The 18,738-nt window shown below is 41.5% G+C and overlaps 1 pseudogene; it reads left to right on the forward strand.

Moving 5' to 3' along the window:
* Nucleotides 1-938: 938 nt before the first annotated feature.
* Nucleotides 939-2,432, forward strand: LOC121482681 (annotated as a pseudogene).
* The last annotated feature ends 16,306 nt before the right edge of the window (nucleotides 2,433-18,738 follow it).

The raw sequence follows: 18,738 nt of genomic DNA on the forward strand, positions 1-18,738 counted from the left end.
GTGTCATCTTCAAGTGGCGGAATTACAACACAAATTAAATTCCGAACCTCACAGGTCTCTTCTGTTCATGTTAGGGTACTGACTGGGAGAAATAGGATACTGGAAATTGGAATGGGAATATATGAGTGCATGCCAATGGGTCTGGGTCCCCAAATCTCTATGTGAAGTGTCTGCCAGTAGAAGCATCCCTTCCACTCTTGCCTGAGGAGGTTATTTCCCATTTGCCTGAAGAACCTCTAAGGGTCTCACCTGAGATAGTGACCTGGCAGGGCTCTGCTGATCCTCCTCTGTAGCTCCCACCACCACTTCTCACTGCTCCTTAACCTATCTATACCTGGACCTGAGTGCCCATGAGCCAAAACAGTGAGTTAAAAAATGAGACCCATGAGGAGACATGATATTCACCCAAAGAACAGCACAACTTTTCCAATAGACATATAGTAGCCTGGGGTAAATGTGTGAGAATGGTTCTGAAGGGTGGGGTAAGGAGGTGGAAGCAATGCAATGTTGGATCTTGTTCATGTACAAATTTTTGTGTGGACACATGCTTCTATTTCTCTTGAGTATATACCTAGAAGTGAAATTGCTAGATCATTTGGTAACTTTATGTGTAGTTTTTCTTTTTTTTAATGAAATGCCAGCCTTTTCTGCCATGATGCTGCATCATTTTGCATTCCCACCCTCAGTGTTGGAGGGTCCCAGTCTCCTCAGGACACCTGTTAAACACCTGTTAACAGCTAACCCGGTGGGTGTGAAGTGGGATCTCATTGTGGTTTTGATTTCCAGCTCCTTCCTGACTGATATGCTGAGGATCTATTCACGTGTTTAGGACTGTAAAAATGAGGTCCCCATTGCCTTGTTGGGTGCCAGCCAGGGGCCACTGCCAGCTCCTAGGTCCTCCTGCACACCTTCCCACCCTCCTGGCGCGGACCCCTACGATGTCTAGGGACGAGTTGGCTAAAACGATAGAGCACCTGCACAGGAGCACCTGCAAAGCGGTAAGGCCTGGCAAATCCTTCTTGAATTCCTCTTCTGCTCCCTGATCCAGCGAGCTGCCTGCCTTTAAAGGACTCACCTGTGTGTGTAAGGCCCAGCCACAGGCCCATCCCAGGAACACTGGATATAGAGAGCTTCTGCCAGCTGCAAAAGCCCATCACAGGAGGTCACCGCCAGGGTGGGAGGAGGCTGCGGGGCTGCTGCAGCAGCGAGGACCAGGAGGTGAGGGCGCTGAAGGCCAAGGTTGCAGAGCGGAGGTGCAGTCCTTTGGCAGTGGGGCGCCTTCCCCGCGGGCCCCGCGGGCCCCGCGGACCCCGAGCTCCGGTTCCCAGTGGCTGCGGCGCTGGCTGTGCTGCAGCTGCCAGGCGGGGACGTGCGGGGCTTCCAGGCACCCCCTCCTCCAGGGCTGGGATGAGTCAGCGAGGGCAGCCTCGGAGTCTGAGGACGGTTTCTATCTGGTCCCGCCGGTGTCTGTCCTGGAGCCATCCAGTTGTTCCCTAATGAGTCCCTGGGCAGTGACCCCAGAGATTGCCCCACAGAAAAATGCAGCTTGGAAGATGGGGTGCTTCATGCCCAGTTCCCCCACTTCTTCGGCCACTGGGGAGGGGCCAAGTTCTCCTAAACCAAACATCGGTGGGGGAGCTGCATTTTGTATAGGAAACGGTAAAAAATACTCAAGACCATGTGCCTGAGTGGCTCAGTGGTTAAGCGTCTGCCTTTAGCTCAGGTGGTGATCCCGGGGTCCTGGGATCAAGTCCTGCATCCGGCACCCCTCAGGGAGCCTGCTTCTCCTTATGCCTATGTCTCTGCCTCTGTGTGTCTCTCATGAATAAATAAAATCTTTTTAAAAATACTCAGGACTCTGCTGGATTTACACTTATGCTAGACAAGGATCACTATTTAGCCTCAGGCTTTTACTGTGTCTTCAAAAAGGTAGGAGAGTTAGAGCAGCAAGAACGTCCTGAGTGCGATGTTCTCTCTTTAGGGGCCCAGTTTCTCTGGCACTGCTGATGAGCTGACCATAAAAACTTGGTAAGCCACCAAGCACAATATGGGGCTGGCCTTGACCCAGGATGCGTATCAGCAGCTGGGTCAACGCAGACACTTTCTGTACTGATGCTGATTATCACTGGGACCAGATTCTTCAATATTTGACAGTACCCTGACTGCCAACCTTTTAGAAAGTGCAGTTCCCCAAGTTCCTAGCATTTTTCATGCTGGAGACCGGTATGCACCAGAAGAAAACCTGTAGGCCATCCACCCAGAATGCCCAAATTGAGTCCCTCTTACATGATAACAAACAGCACATGTTTCCAGAAACTCTATCAGTGAGAAGTTTATTATGGCAGCCATTTCCCCACCCAGGAAACAGGGATGGGGGTGGGGGGGGTATTAGGGACCATGAGCTCTGTAAAAGCTATAGAAGACAGCAGTGAAAAATCACAATTACAAAAGCAAAAGTGAGTCTTCTAGTTCAGATATTAGTCTAATCGGGACTAGAAAAGGTCTTATAAAAGGTATTCAAATATAAGTCTACTTTTCCAGTTATATATGATTAAGATTTAAAACTTAGGTTTCCATTTGGGGGCTGTATTTTATTTCATTTTTTGAAGATTTTATTTATTTACTTGAGCGAGAGAGAAAAAGTGAGCATGGGGTGGAGAGTGCAAAGGAAGAAGCAGGCTCCCCACCAAGCAGGGAGCCCCACTACACTTGCGTGGGGCTCAAACCCAGAACCCTGAGATCATGACCTGAGCTAAAGTCATATGCTTAACCAACGGAGCCACACAGGTGCCCCAGAGGGAGGGGGTATATTTTAAAATTCAACCTCTATAAAAGTAATCATTGATAGTAAGGGAGAGGAGGGGAAACCTTATTGAATTGCATCCCTTAATCATTTTATCTAGAACATTGTACACTTTTCCACTTTCAAAGCCTATTTTAAGTACAGCAAAATTTATATAAAAGTGTCACAGCAGTAAAAAGTATTACAATGAAATTGTTAGAGTATTGATGGAACATGCTTGTTTCACTCCTGACACAGTTGTTTGGAAGGGATTGCTTCTGGTTTTAGAATTCAAAAAATATGTTTTTAGACATTCTGTCAGAGAGTTATTTTCAGTATTACAGATTCCTGTACCATTGTGTTAATATTTGCCTGTGCTTTGGTATCTTCATAAAACATACTCTCATTTGGAGTATGTTTGATTGATAATGATGTTTAAACATTGTTTTCACCTCATGGTAGAAATACCATTGTGCTGTTTTCCTTTCAATGCTACCAAAAAAAAAATAATCACTTTTGCAGTAAAAAAAATCTCACCACAGTAATGCTCATATTAGTATTCAAATAAACCAGAAGACTGAATATTGGGGGAGGAGGGGTGGCAGTGCATAATTAGAATCTTGCTTACCACACAGGCCAAAAGTGGACAGCTGCTGCACTGCAGTCCCACCTGGGACAGCCATGAAGGACACTGGTGAAGGGTAAGCCTCCCAGAGGGAAAATTTTGAGCAGTGTACCTGCTTTTTCATTCTGCCTGGAGGAGAGATGACCAGAGGTATGAGTGTATAGACATGAATAGGCCATGTCTGAGTAATTACCTGAATGGTCAGGGACTTTGAAAATACATGACTGAAAGTTTGTGATAAGGAGGTCTAAGGAAGAGGTATGTGGATACATCTGTCTGAACAGACATATGATATGAAGATAAGTGTGTCACATGGGTGATCAGCAAAGAATAATCTTACTGGTGCAGAAGTTTAATAATCTGCTAGGGGACCCACTATGTAAATATCCATCAGGCCCTTCCCCAGCAGTCATGTCAAAATCCAGTGGGCTCAAGAACTAAGTGACCAAGTGGCAGGGATGGAAGTTATACTCAGCAACATGGGCCTCCACTCACTGATCTCACTACAGCCATTGCTGAGTGCCCAGTCTGCCAGGTGCAGATGCCAGCATGGAGCCCCTGGTATGACACCAGTCTCCAGAGTGATCAGCCAGCTACCAGGTGGCAGGGAGTTCACCATGGAACACTTCTATTAAGGAAAGGGCAGTGCTTTGTGCCTATTCAAATAGACACTTACTCTGGATATGGATTTTCCTTTCCACCTATAGCGCTTTTGCGACACCGATACTTGTAGATTTAAAAAATGCCTTATTCACCACCAAGGTATTCCAAATAGCATCACTTCTAAGCAAGGAACCCATAAGTGGCAGTAACTTGATGGTCTGGAGAAAGTCTCTAGGAGATGGTCATGATCTAGCTAAGTATTTATATGCACAGGTATATGGTGCTGTTCCTCTTATCACATGGATTTATGGATCCTGCAATCAAGGTATGGAAATGGGAGTGCCTCTCTATTACCCCTAGCAAAACCATATGAAATTTTTGCTTCCTCTCCCCACGACAAGAGCTCTAGCTCTTCTGGGCTAGAAGTCTTCATTCTAAAGAAATAAATGCTTTCACCAGAGGCTAAAACAATTACTCCATTGAATAGGAAGTTGAGACTTCCAGCTGACCACTTTGGACTCCCCAGACCTCTCAATTAACAGGCAAAGAAGAGCTGTACTCTACCAACTGGGGTGACTGAACCTGACTATCAAAGAAAATTGAGTTCCTACTACAAAAGAGCTATGGAAGAGTATGTCTGATATGTCTAGAGAGCTTCTGGATACTCCCATGTTTTGTGATTAAAGTCTATGGACAGCGTATGTATATTGCATCATCATGATGTACACTTTAAATATCTTACACTTTATTTGTCAATGAAGTTGAAAAAAAGCCAAAGGATAATTATAATAACCTGAGACAGAACATCTAATGGTCAAACCATTCAAGAATGAAGGTTTGAAGGGCACTTGGATGCCTCAGTCGGTTGAGCATCTGGCTCTTGGTTGCAGCTCAGGTCATGATCTCAAGGTCATGAGATCAAGCCCTGCATTGGGCTCTGCAGTCAGCATGGAGTGCACATGAAATTCTCTGCCACTCCCTCTGCCCTTCCCCAACCCTGCTCTCTCAGGTCTGCACATGCACATTCTCTCTCTCTCTCTCTCATAAATGAATAAATGATTGAATAAATGAAATGTTCAATTCATCTCCCCAGGCAAAGAATCGTGAGGAGCTAAGGTGTGGCAGAGGACAATGGTAGTGAAAGAAGACAGTTGCCAGTGCCAGCAACATGACCTGCTGCAGATACCAGGACTATAGTAGGATTTCATCTAGAGAGTTAACACCATACCCTTCCTCAAGTGGGAAAACAAATAAGAAAGCAAACTATCATTTCAAAGGATATTCTTAGGGCCAAAGCCAAACTTTACTGATGGAGAATCACAACTATAAAAAGCTCCATTGCTTTTTCTTAACCTCTGGAAGGCAATTCCCTTGAGTGCCACATTCTAGGAAACCAGTTATATCCAGCACCACTCTACAGCACAGCAAACTTATCCTTGTTTCTCAGAGATAGTTGTGATAACGGGTTAAGTTTCTGCTGTAATTAACTTTGTTGTGAAGATGGTGAGAATTACTTTTTCCAATAACTTCTCAAGGTTGTGAATCTTTTTTTAAACCTGAAAATAAACAGAAATGTCATTAAGCAAAAGGTGCCTAAAACACCTATGCTGTGCAAGACAGTGTGGGGGATACAAAAAGGAGCTTACAATGTGCATGGGACTATAAAGTGAATCTTTATGGAAAGTTGCAGAACACTAAATCAATACATAAAAATAAGTTTCATTTCTGTACACTAACAATGAAAAATCTGAAATGGAAATGAAGAAAACAATTCCATTTATAATAGCATCAAAAAGAATAAAGTACAAATGGACAAAAGACCTAAATGTGAGACAGGAATCCATCAAAATCCTAGAGGGGGACACAGGCAGCAACCTTTTGACCTCAACTACAGCAACTTTTTACAAGACACATATCTAAAGGCAAGGGAAACAAAAGCAAAAATGAACTATTGGGACTTCATCAAGATAAAAAGCTTCTGCACAACAATGGAAACAGTCAACAAAACTAAAAGGCCACCTACAGAATGGGAGAAAATATTTGCAAATGACGTATCAGATAAAGGGCTAGTATCCAAGATCAATAAAGAACTTATCAAACTCAATACCCAAAAATACAAACAATCCAGTCAAGAAATGGGCAGAAGTAATCAACAGATCTTTCTCCAAAGAAGAGCTACATGTGGCCAACAGGCATATGAAAAAATGCTCCACATCACTTGTCATCAGGGAAACATAAATCAAGACCACAATGAGATACCACTTTACACGGGTGAGAATGGCTAAAATTCAAGAGATAAAACAACAAATGTTGGTGAGGACATGGAGAAAGGGGAACCCTCTTCCACTGTTGGTGGGAAGGCAAGCTGGTGCAGCCACTCTGGAAAATAGTGCAGATGTTCCTCAAGAAGTTAAAAATGACTACCCAAAACCTAGCAATTACATGACTGGGTATTTACCCCAAAGACACAGATGTATTGAAATAAAGGGCACCTGCCCTCCAATGTTCATAGCAGCAATGTCCACAATAGGCAAACTGTGGAAGAAGCTGAGATGTCCTTCGACAGATAAATGGATAACAAAGATGTAAGATATCACATCAGCCATCAGAAAGGATGAATACCTACCATTTACATCAATGTAGATGGAACTGGAGGGTATCATGCTGAATAAAATAAGTCAATCAGAGAAAGACAATTACATGGTTTTCATTCATATGCGTAATACTGCAAAGGACCATAAAGGAAGGAGGGGAACTGAATGGGGAGAGATCAGAGAAGACAAACCAAGAGAGACTCTTAACTCTGGGAAACAAACTGAGGGTCGCTGAAGGGGGAGGTGGATGGGGGGATGGGGTAAGTGGGTGATGGGCATGAAGGAGGGCATGTGATGTGATAAGCACTGGGTGTTATATGTAACTGATGAATTATTGAACATTACATCTGAAACTAAAGATGTACTATATGTTGACAAATTGAATTTAAATTAAAAAATAAAGTACAAGCCTTTATTTAGAGACAGCTATATAAATAAAAATTAAAGACTGTTTTATTTAAAAATGAAAGAATAAAATACTTAGAGGGTGCCTAGGTGGCTCAGTCAGTTAACCATCCAACTCTTGGTTTCAGCACGTGTCATGATCTCAGGGTCCTGGGATCAAGCCCCACATTGTACTCCATGCTCAGCAGGGAGCCTGCTGGAGAGTCTCTCTTCCTTTCCATCTCCCTCTGCCCCTCCCCCTGCTCCTGTGCTCTCTCTCTCTCTCTCTCTCTCTCTGTCAAATAAATAAATTCTTTTTTAAAAAATAAAATACTAAAAAAAATAATAAAAAAATAAAAAAATAAAATACTTAGAAATAAATCTAACAAAAAGGTGAAAGGCTTGTACATTGGAAACAATAAAATACTGCTGAAATAGGGCACCTGGCTGGCTCCATCAGTAGAGCAAGTGGCTCTTGATCTAGCGGTCATGAGTTGGAGCCCCATGTTGGTTACAGAGTTTACTTTGAAAAATTGCCGAAAAAATTAAGATGACACAAATAAATGGGAAGACATCTATGTCCATGGGTTGGAAGATTTAATATTGGTAAGATGGTTATACTGCCCAAAGTAATCTATACAGTTCAATCCCTATCAAAATTGCCATGGCAATTTGTGCAGAAATAGAAAAATGCATGCTAAAATTCATATGGAATCTCAAGAGACACTGAGTAGCCAAAACTATTTTGAAAGGGAAGAATAAAACTGGAAGACTCACGTTCCTGATTGTCAAATGTATTACAAAGTTTCAGTAAGTGTGGTACTGGCAAAAGATACACAAATAGACCAATAGAAAAGAGTAGAGATTCTAGAAATAAATCCTTGTATATATGGTCAAATGCTCTTCTATAAGAATGCCAAGACCACTCAATGAGGAAAGGAGTCTTCAAAAAATGTTATTGGGTGGGGTGGGGGGGCACCTGGCTGGCTCAGTTAGTAGAGCATGTGACTCTTGATCTCAAGGTCATGAATTCAAGCCCCATACTGGGTGTAGAGCTTACTTTTAAAAAAATTTTAATGGTACTGGAAAAACTGGATACCCACACAAAAAAGAATTAAATTGGGCCCTTATCTTACACAATAAATAAAGATTAACTCAAAATGCATTAAAGACCTACATGTAAGACCTAAAAGTATAAAACTCTTGAAAGAAAACATGGGGATGAGAGACTCCTAACTCTGGGAAATGAACAAGGGGTGGTAGAAAGGGAGGTGGGCGGGGGGTGGGGGTGACTGGGTGACAGGCACTGTGGGAGGCACTTGATGGGATGAGCACTGGGTGTTACTCTATATGTTGGCAAATTGAACACCGATAAAAAATAAATTAAAAAAAAAGAAAGAAAGAAAACATGGGGGGAATGCTTCATGACATTGGACTTAACAAAAAATTCTCTCTATTTTAAAAGATTTATCTATTCATTAGAGAGAGCAGAGTAGGGGCAGAGGGAAAGAATCAGGAAGCATGGAGCGCAATGCAGGGCTCGATCCTACAACTCATGAGATCATGGCCTGAGCCAGCACCAAGAGCCAGACACTCAACCGACTAAGCCACACAGGTGTCCCAATAATTTCTTAGATATAACACCAAAAGCCAAAATAGACAGTGTTGTATGTAGAGAAGGTGTGTGCAAGGGAGGGAGGTCAGGAGTTCAGTTTAAACACATGGAATGGGTCGAGTTTTAAATTCTCTTAGACATGCCAGTGGAGATACCATGTACCCATTTGAATTTGAGTCTGGAGTTCAGGAGCAAGTTGTAATCTAGAGGTATCCATTTGGGAGTTTGTTGAAATACACATAGTCATATTTAAAGTTCCAAGTCTATGTGGGATCATCTAGAGAGAGAGTATATTCAAGGGAAGAAGGCCCAGGATCTGGATTACTGGCCCTACAAAATATTCAGTGATGGGAATGAAAAGAAACAACCAGAAAAGTAGAATGAAAAAGAGTGCCAGTAAGGGGGAAGAAATGAGGAAAATGTGGTTTCTGGAAGCCTCAGAAGGTTTTCATGGAGGATTGAGTGAATGACTGTGTCAAATACTGCTGAGAAGTTAAAGACAACATGCAGCAGACACCAGGGGGTTGACAAGGACAGTTTTAGTGGAGCAGAGGAGGCAGAAGCCAGACCGCACTGGGTTAGAGGATGAACAGGAGGTGAGGATGTGCAGAGAGTGAGTGCAGGCCCATCGTCCCATTGAGCCCAGCATCTCCTACTGCCCCAGAGACCTGCTTCGTCCTACTAACCCTTGCAGCAACTCCAAATGGTTGCAGCTATTAGATACTTTCCCTTCTACTTCCAAACATGCTTATATCTATTTCCCAAAGACATAATTACCTTCTTCCTTCCTATTTCATTAATAGCAAGGCCATACTCTACCTTCTCTTAGATGACAAAGTACTGTTGGGTTCTCTAGGACTTTTCATTTTGTTTTCAAGCCCTGCGGCAAACTCATCTGTTTCATCAGTCATCATTCCCTGAAAAAAATCAATCAACATATTCCATTAATGATAACAATGCAACCATTGCAGAGTCGGAAAGTCTGCATATGTGTCTAAAATCATGCATTTGAGGGGATCCCTGGGTGGCGCAGCGGTTTGGCGCCTGCCTTTGGCCCAGGGCGCGATCCTGGAGACCCGGGATCGAATCCCACGTCGGGCTCCCGGTGCATGGAGTCTGCTTCTCCCTCTGCCTGTGTCTCTGCCTCTCTCTCTGTGTGTGTGACTATCATAAATAAACAAAAATTAAAAAATAAAATCATGCATTTGTGTCATTAAAATAAATTTTCAGGGGATCCCTGGGTGGCGCAGCGGTTCGGCGCGTGCCTTTGGCCCAGGGCGCGATCCTGGAGATCCGGGATCGAATCCCACGTCGGGCTCCCGGTACATGGAGCCTGCTTCTCCCTCTGCCTGTGTCTCTGCCTCTCTCTCTCTCTCTCTCTGTGACTATCATAAATAAATAATAATAATAAAAATATTTTTAAAAAAATAAATTTTCATCATGCGGCAAAAATTTACCATTCACCAAGACATGATCTGTTCTCAGAAATGCAACTTAATTTTAATCCAATCTAAGTGGAATGAGGAAGAAGTGAAAAATACAAAGTGTTGTCCAAAGCCAAACATGATACCACCATGATTAATCAAAATGTTTGGGGAATGAGTGACTCTCATCACCAAACACATGGTTACCCATTGAAGAAGTGTAATCCATTCTGTGTCAACCCTCATTAGGGGAAATCATTCACATGTGTGCACGTGTGTGTGTGTGTGTGTGTGTGTGTGTGTGTAGGGGTCTCTTTATACTTTAAACTAATCATTAACAAATATTGATTACCACTTACCTAATGCCGCACATAGATGGTGAAGGGTAGGGTAGTTTAAAAATTTAAGTCCCCAAACACAGATCAAATATGTCCACCTAGGTGCCTGGTTGAGAGGGGTGCTTTTCAATGTCGGGGGATAAGGACCAAGTATAGGTTATCTTAAAAAAAAAAAAGGTTATCTTTAAGCTGTTATCAGTCAAGAATAACCAAAACTATGCCCCCTGTTATTTGAACAAAACCACAAGAAAGAATTTTTCATGCAATTTGCATTTCCCACAATAGAAGAGTGCGAAGACATTTTATCCAGCATTTACTAGCTGCCGGTGACTATTCTAAATGTTTTATTTTTATTTTTTAATATTTATTTATTTATTCATGAGAGGCACATACAGAGAGAGAGAGAGAGAGAGAGAGAGGCAGAGACACAGGCAGAGACACAGGCAGAGGGAGAAGCAGGCTCCAATCAGGGAGCCCGATGTGGGACTCGACCCCAGAACCCCAGGACCACGCCCTGGGCCAAAGGCAGGCTCTAAACCGCTGAGCCACCCAGGGACCCCTCTAAATGTTTTACATGTATTAACTCACTTAATCCTTTGCAGAGCCCTGTGAACTAGGTGGGATTATCATCCTCATTGTTATATTTTTTTATTTTTTTTAATTTTTTTTTATCCTCATTGTTATAAATAAGAAAACCAAAGCACAGAAAGATTAAGGGAAACTCTAATCAGTTGAAGACTGGGGTAAAGTGGAATACCGTCAAGTCTAGTTTTTGTGAGACAAGGATTATTGCCTGTCTTGTGCCTTCATACCAATGACCTCTTTTACAAGTGCAGATATAATGTGTCTCTCCCATCCTCAGCAGGGCTGTGATACAGCCCCAGAGAAAAGATACTCTTCAGGGCTTAGAAAGAACACCTAAGGAAAAGCACCCCTCCTAGTACTGAGTTATAGCACCAAAAGAAGCATCCTCACCAGGGCCGAAATATAGCACCCAAAGAAAATCCCTCTACTGCATAGCTGAGACAGGGTGCCTAAGGGATACCCTTCCCCCGGTGCTGACATAAACACCAAGAAAGAGTGCCACACCTGTGCTGAAATAGAACACCCAGGGAAAAGTCCTCTCCAGGACTTAGAGAGAAAGAGGAAGATCCCCCCCACCCCCCAAAGGGGTGATGTCTAGGTCTTGTTGGAGAAGCCGAGCTATGACTCAGTACACAGCAGAAGATTTTTGTGGTGCTGGAAACCCACCCTCCAGAATTAGAGCTGTAGCACTCAAGGGAGAATCCCCTTGTCTATGGCTCAGAGCAAACATTGAAGGAAAACTCCTCTCTTAACATGGTTGAGATAGAGGGCCTTAGGAAGATATCCTCCCTGCTTTGCCTCAGACAGGGCACTCAAGTGAAAGCCCCTTCTCTCTCCATGTCTAAGAGAGCATTCAAGGAAGAGCCCCCACCCCAGGACAATGTAAAGCACCCATAGAAGAGTTTCCCTTTATAGGGATTAGATACAGAATCTAAGAAAAAGCCCCAAACCCAGGGCTGAGGTGAAGCAATCAGGAAAGGAACTCCCCACTGCAGGGTTGATAAGCAAGGGAAATCCCTTCCCCCAACATAGCAGAGATAGGGAGCACCCATGGGAAAGTCCTCCCCCAGTACTGAGTAACAAAGAAGAGATCCTCCTCACTGGACTCAAATAAAGACCACTCATCAACGCAGCTGAGAGTGCCCCAGGGAGAGTTCTCCTCCAGGGCTAAAACAGTCACCCAAGCAAGACACCCTCACATAGCTAAAGGCAGAAGAGCCAAGGAAGAGTCCCCCACCCCATGGCTGATCTATAGTACCCAAGGAAGAGTTCTCCTTCCCGGAATTGAGATAGATTAACCAAGGAATAGTACCACCCCCTGGGCTGAGAACACCCAAGGAAGAATTCCCTTCCAGGGCAGAGATAAAGTTCCCAAGGAAAAGTATTCCCATGCCAAGAGTTGAAATCTTATTGAAGGGGACTAGAAGCAACTCAAAGGATGGCAGTCAGGTTGTGGTGCCACACCGGTGGAACTTTCTACAAATTTCCCCTCTGACAGCAGCCAGAAATCAGCCTCAGGGGTATCTGATAATGTTGTACCCATAGATGACACCCTGGAGGTACTCTGGTGTATTACTGCTTGGGAGGGTTTAAAGAGAAGCTGTTGGCCAAAAATTGCTGCTGGCCACAATGCCCTGTACCAGTTGGGCACTGAGAAAGTGGTGTGGGGTGCGGAGGGAGCCTGGTGCTGGAAAAGCCTCATGCCCAGCAGGGGTCTGCTATGCTAGCCAACGGAACCAGGAAGCAAAAATTTTCCCTCTGCCGTGTCCCTGGCGCCCCCTATAGACAAACTTCAGAACAAGTGCCACAAGAAAAAATTTAAAGAAATCAGGCCCTTTCCACAGAGCAGGCCAAGCAGGTGAATTGGGAGACAAGAGTCAAGAGATCCAGAAACCAGTACACTGTATTTAACAAACGAGCCAAGTCATACAAATAATCCTAATCAATGTAGAAAACGTAAGTGATAAAATGTGATCACTATTCATGAGGACAAAATTAAAAGCATTTGTTGAGGAGGGAATCTACCAGATTATTCCTAGTGGTGCACAGTATTCCTAGTCATGAAAATTAGAAGTATTCTTTGTAAGATCAAGAACAAGACAAGAGGGGCGCTTGCGTGGTTCAGTCTGCTGGGCATCTGACTCTTGATTTTGGCTCAGGTCATGATCTGATGGGTCACAAGATGGATCCCACATCAGGCTCCTGGGTCAGTGAGGAGTCTGCTTGAGATTCTCCCTCTCTGCCTCTTGCGTGCCTCTCTCTCTCTCTCTCTCTCTCTCAAATAAATAAATCTTTAAAAAATAAAATAAAAAAGAAGGCCCACTATTACCACCTCTATTCAACATTGGACTACAAGAATCCCTAGCTTGCACATTGAGACAATAAAAGATAACTTATTTAACTAAACTAAAATCTCAAAGTAGTCTGTAGACAAAGAATTTAACAATGAGGCTAGATGTAAAATAAACACATACAAACTAATTGCATTTCTATATAACAGCCACAAGAAATTTAGAAATGTAAGTTTTTAAGCTATTGTTAAAATTAGCAAAACTAAATAAGGAATAAACATATAAAGATAGAAATATACATAGCATATATGGGATACGTATATGACAGAGAAAATGTGTGTGAAATGAATATAACTAAATGTGTGTGAAACGGTATGCAGATAATTATGAAATTTTATTGGAAGACATCAGACAATATTTAAAGAGATGGCTACACCATAAAAACCATAAATAGGAGACTCGGTCTCCACTTCCTCCACCACTCAATTTAAAGTACAAATCTATCACAATTACAATGTAAACCCCAACAAGGTTTTTCATGAAACTTGACAAGCTGATTCTAAAATTTAAATGGAAAGGTAAATGCCCCAAAATAGCCAAGACACACATACAGAAGAACAAATTAGGGGGATCTACCTTACTATCCCAAAACTTACTAGCTTTTAGTAATAGTGTGCTAGAGATGCAGAAGTATATACATCGAACAAAGCTGAGCCTAGAAATCGTCTCATGCACAAGAGGGAATTTGATGCATTTCACAGATAACATTTCAGATCACTGAGGAAAGAACAGACTTTTTTTCTTTTTGCAATATATGGCACTGGGACAATTAGCAATCTATGTGAAAAATAATGCAATTGGGTTTCTTCTTCACACCATATACAAAAATGAAACAATTTTAGATAACTACTTACATTTTAAAAAAACAAAACTTTAGAATAAATTTGAAAGACTTCAAAATAGGGAAAGATTTCTTAAAGAAGACATAAAAATCACTAAACATAAAAGGTTGATGTAATGGTATTGGTAATACTCTCATTTTTAAGTTTGATGGTAAGTTTACAAATGTCACTTTTATTAAGTTTCATCTATATAAGTGCCCCATATATTCTTGTATGGATGAAATTACATCATAAATGTTTGACTGGAAGAAGAAAGGTGCACAAAGTATGGCAGAGAAGGAGGTCAGTGCCCTTAATAACCACAGAAGAAATAGGGGCACCTGGATGGCTCAGTTGGTTAAGTGACTGACTCTTGGTTTTGGCTCAGGTTGAAAGCTCAGGGTCATGAGATCAAATCCTGTGTAGGACTCAGCACTTAGCATGGAGTCTCCTTGGGACTCTCCCTCTCCCTTTGCCCCTCCTCCCACTCTCTCTTTATCTCTCTCTAAAATATATAAACAAATCTTTCAAAAAATAACCATGGAAGAAATAAATCCAACTTTTAGCAGAATTCTAGTCTTACTAGTGAACCTATAGTTTGAAGAAATTATTATAAAGGCAGGGTTAACATTAAAGAAAATCATGAAAAACAAAAATCCTAGCAAGCTGTTATTTTTTTTTGTATATATTTTATTGGAGTTCAATTTGCCAACATACAGTATAACACCCAGTGCTCATCACCAAGTCCCCCCGTCCCCCTACCCACTTCACCTTCCACTATACCTTGTTCATTTCCCAGAGTTAGGAGTCTCTCATGTTCTGTCACCCTCTCTGATATTTCCCACTCATTTTCTCACATTTCCCCTTTAATCCTTTTCACTATTTTTTATATTACCCTTATGAATGAAACCATATAATGTTTGTCCTTCTCCGATTGACTTTTTTCACTCAGCATATATCCTCCAGTTCCATCCACGTTGAAGCAATGGTGGGTATTTGTCATTTCTAATGGCTGAGTAATATTCCATTGTATATATAGACCACATCCTTATCCATTCATCTTTCGATGGACACCAACGCTACTTCCACAGTTTGGCTATTCTGGACATTGCTGCTATAAACATTGGGGTACGGGTGCCCCTTGAATTCACTATATCTGTATCTTTGAGTAAATCCCCAGTAGTGAAATTGCCGGGTTGTAGGATAGCTCTATTTTTAACTCTTTGAGGAACCTCCACACAGTTTTCCAGAGTGGCTGCACCAGTTCACATTCCCACCAACACTGCAAGAGGATTCCCCTTTCTCCACATCCTCTCCAACATTTGTTGTTTCCAGTCTTGTGAATTTTCACCATTCTCACTGGTGTGAGGTGGTATCTCATGTGGTTTTGATTTGCATTTCCCTGATGGCCAGTGATGCAGACCATTTTCTCATGTGCTTGTTGGCCATGTCTATGTCTTCCTCTGTGACATTTCTGTTCATGTCTTTTGCACATTTCATGATTGGATTGTTTGTTTCTTTGCTGTTGAGTTTAATAAGTTCTTTATAGATCTTGAATACTAGCCCTTTATCTGATATGTCATTTGCATATATCTTCTCCCATTCTGTAGGTTGTCTTTTAGTTTTGTTGACTGTTTCTTTGGCTGTGCAGAAGCTTTTTAACCTGATGAAGTCCCAATAGTTCATTTTTGCTTTTGTTTCCCTTGCCTTCATAGAGTATCTTGCCAGAAGTTGCTGTGGTCAAGCTCAAAAAGGGCGATGCCTGTGTTCTCCTCTAGGAGTTGGATGGATTCTTGTCACATATTTAGATCTTTCATACATTTTGAGTTTATCTTTGGGTATGGTGTAAGAGAATGGTCTCGTTTCATTCTTCTGCACGTGGTGGTCCAATTTTCCCAGCACCATTTATTGAAGAGACTGTCTTTTGTCCAGTGGATAGTCTGTCCTGCTTTGTAGAATATTAGTTGACCATAGAGTTGAGGGCCCATTTCTGGGTTCTCTATTCTGCTCCATTGATCTATGTGTCTGTTTTTGTGCCAGTACCACACTGTCTTGATGATCACAGATTAGTACTACAACTTGAAATCCAGCATTATGATGCCCCTGACCCTGGTTTTCTTTTTCAATAGTCCCCTGGCTATTTGGGGTCTTTTCTGATTCCACACAAATCTTAAGATGATTTGTTCCAACTCTGAAGAAAGTCCATGGTATTTTGATAGGTATTGCATTGAACGTGTACCTGCCCTGGGTAGCACTGACATTTTCACAATATTAATTCTTCCAACCCATGAGCAAGGAATATTTTTCCACCTCTTTGTGTCTTTCTCAATGTCTTTCAGAAATGTTCTGTAGTTTTGAGGGTATAGATCCTTTACCTCTTTGGTTAGGTTTCTTCCTTGGTATCTTATGTTTTGGGGTACAATTGTAAATGGGATTGACTCCTTAATTTCTCTTTCTTCAGTTTCATTGTTAGAGTATAGAAATGCCACTGATTTCTGGGCATTATGTATTCTGCCACATTACTGAATTGCTGTATGCATTCTAGCAATCTTGGGGTGGACTCTTTTGGGTTTTCTATGTACAGTATCATGTCATCTGTGAAGAGGGAGAGTTTGCCTTCTTCTTTGCCAATTTGAATACCTTTTATTTCTTTTTGTTGCCTGATTGCTGAGGCTAGAACTTCTAGTACTATGTTGAATAACAGTGGCGAGAGTGGACATCCCTGTCATGTTCCTGATCTTAGGGAAAAGGCTCTCTGTTTCCCCATTGAGAATGATAGTTGCTGTGGGCTTTTCATAGATGGCTTTTAAGATGCTGAGGAATGTTCCCTCTATCCCTACACTCTGAAGTGTTTTGATCAGGAATGGATGCTGTATTTTGTCAAATGCTTTCTCTGCATCCATGGAGAGGATCATATGCTTCTTGTGTTTTCTCTTGTTGATATGATCTATCACGTTGATGGTTTTATGAGTGTTGAACCAACCTTGCGTCTGGGGGATAAATCCCAACTGGTCACGGTGAATAATCTTCTTAATGTACTGTTGGGTCCTATTGGCTACTATCTTGTTGAGAATTTTTGCATCTGTGTTCATCAGGGATATTGGTCTGCAATTCTCCTTTTTGGTGGGGTCTTTGTCTGGTTTCGGGAATTAAGGTGATGCTGGCCTCATAGAACGAGTTTGAAAGTATTCTGTCCCTTTCTATCTTTCAGAACAGCTTTAGTAGAATAGGTATTGTTTCTTCTGTAAACATTTGACTGAATTCCCCTGGGAAGCCATCTGGCCCTGGACTCTTGTGTCTTGGGAGGTTTTTGATGACTGCTTCAATTTCCTCCCTGGTTATAGGCCTCTTCAGGTTTTCTATTTCTTTCTGTTGCAGTTTTGGTAATTTGTGGTAAGCTGTTATTTTTTACTGGATACCTGATTCATCCCATGAATGCAAAGATGGGTCAACATTTAAAAAGCTATTCTTATAATTTACCACCTTAATAGGTAAAAGAAGAAAAAATATATGAATATATCAATATATACAAAAAAAGCAAATAACAAAATTTAATATTCATTCCTAAATTTTAAAAAGAATGATAACAAAGAGTAGGACATAAGGTTAATATGAAAATTTCAATTGCTTTCCTAAATACTAATAATTAAAATTGGAATTTGAAATTCAAAAAACAATACCATTTGCAACACCACCAAAATAATGAAATACATATAAATTAAACAAAATATGTACAGGATCTCTACGTGGAAAAGAACAAGAAATAGGGGCACCTTGGTAGCTCAGTTGGTTATAATAAAGAGATACTTTATGTTCACAAATTGGAATGATTCAATATTAATATCAATTCTGCCTAACATTATCTATAGATTCAAAGCAATTCCAATCAATGTCTTAGCATGTTATTTGTAGTTATTGACAAACTGGGTGTAAAGATTACAGGGAAAGATAAAAGACCCTAAAAAGCCAACACAATACTGAAAAATAAGAACAAAAATGGAAGACTCACACTAGCCAATTTCAAGACTTCGTATAAAGCTACAGTAGTCAAGACAGTACGGTATTAACAAAAGAGTGGATATTATAGATAAATGGAATAGAGTCGACAAACCAGAAATAGAGCCACATGTATATAGTCAACTGATTTTTGGCAAAGGAGCAAAGACAATTCAATGGAGAAAGCACAGTATTTTCAACAAATGGTGTTGAAAGAATTGAGTGTCTGTATGGAAAAAAAAATGAACCTAGATACAGATCTTTCATCTTTCACAAAAATTAACTCAAAATAGATCGTAGGCCTAAAAATAAAGTGAAAAATGATAAAACTTCTATAAGGAAACAGGAGAAAATCTAGGTGACCTTGGGTTTGAAAATGAGCTTTTATTTTTTCAATTTTTTAATTTAAATCTTAGTGAACATACAGTGCAATATTGATTTTAGGAGAATTCAGTGATTCACTGCTTACATACAACGCCCACTGCTCATCACAGGTGCCCTCCTTTATCCTTATCACCCATCTAGCCCATACCTCACCTACCTCCCTCCAGCAACCTTGTTTGTTCTCCACCATTACGAGTCTCTCATGGTAGGGCGCCTGATGGCTCAGTAACTTAAGT

Source organism: Vulpes lagopus, chromosome X (genome assembly GCF_018345385.1).
Source record: "Vulpes lagopus strain Blue_001 chromosome X, ASM1834538v1, whole genome shotgun sequence".
Classification (NCBI taxonomy): domain Eukaryota; kingdom Metazoa; phylum Chordata; class Mammalia; order Carnivora; family Canidae; genus Vulpes; species Vulpes lagopus.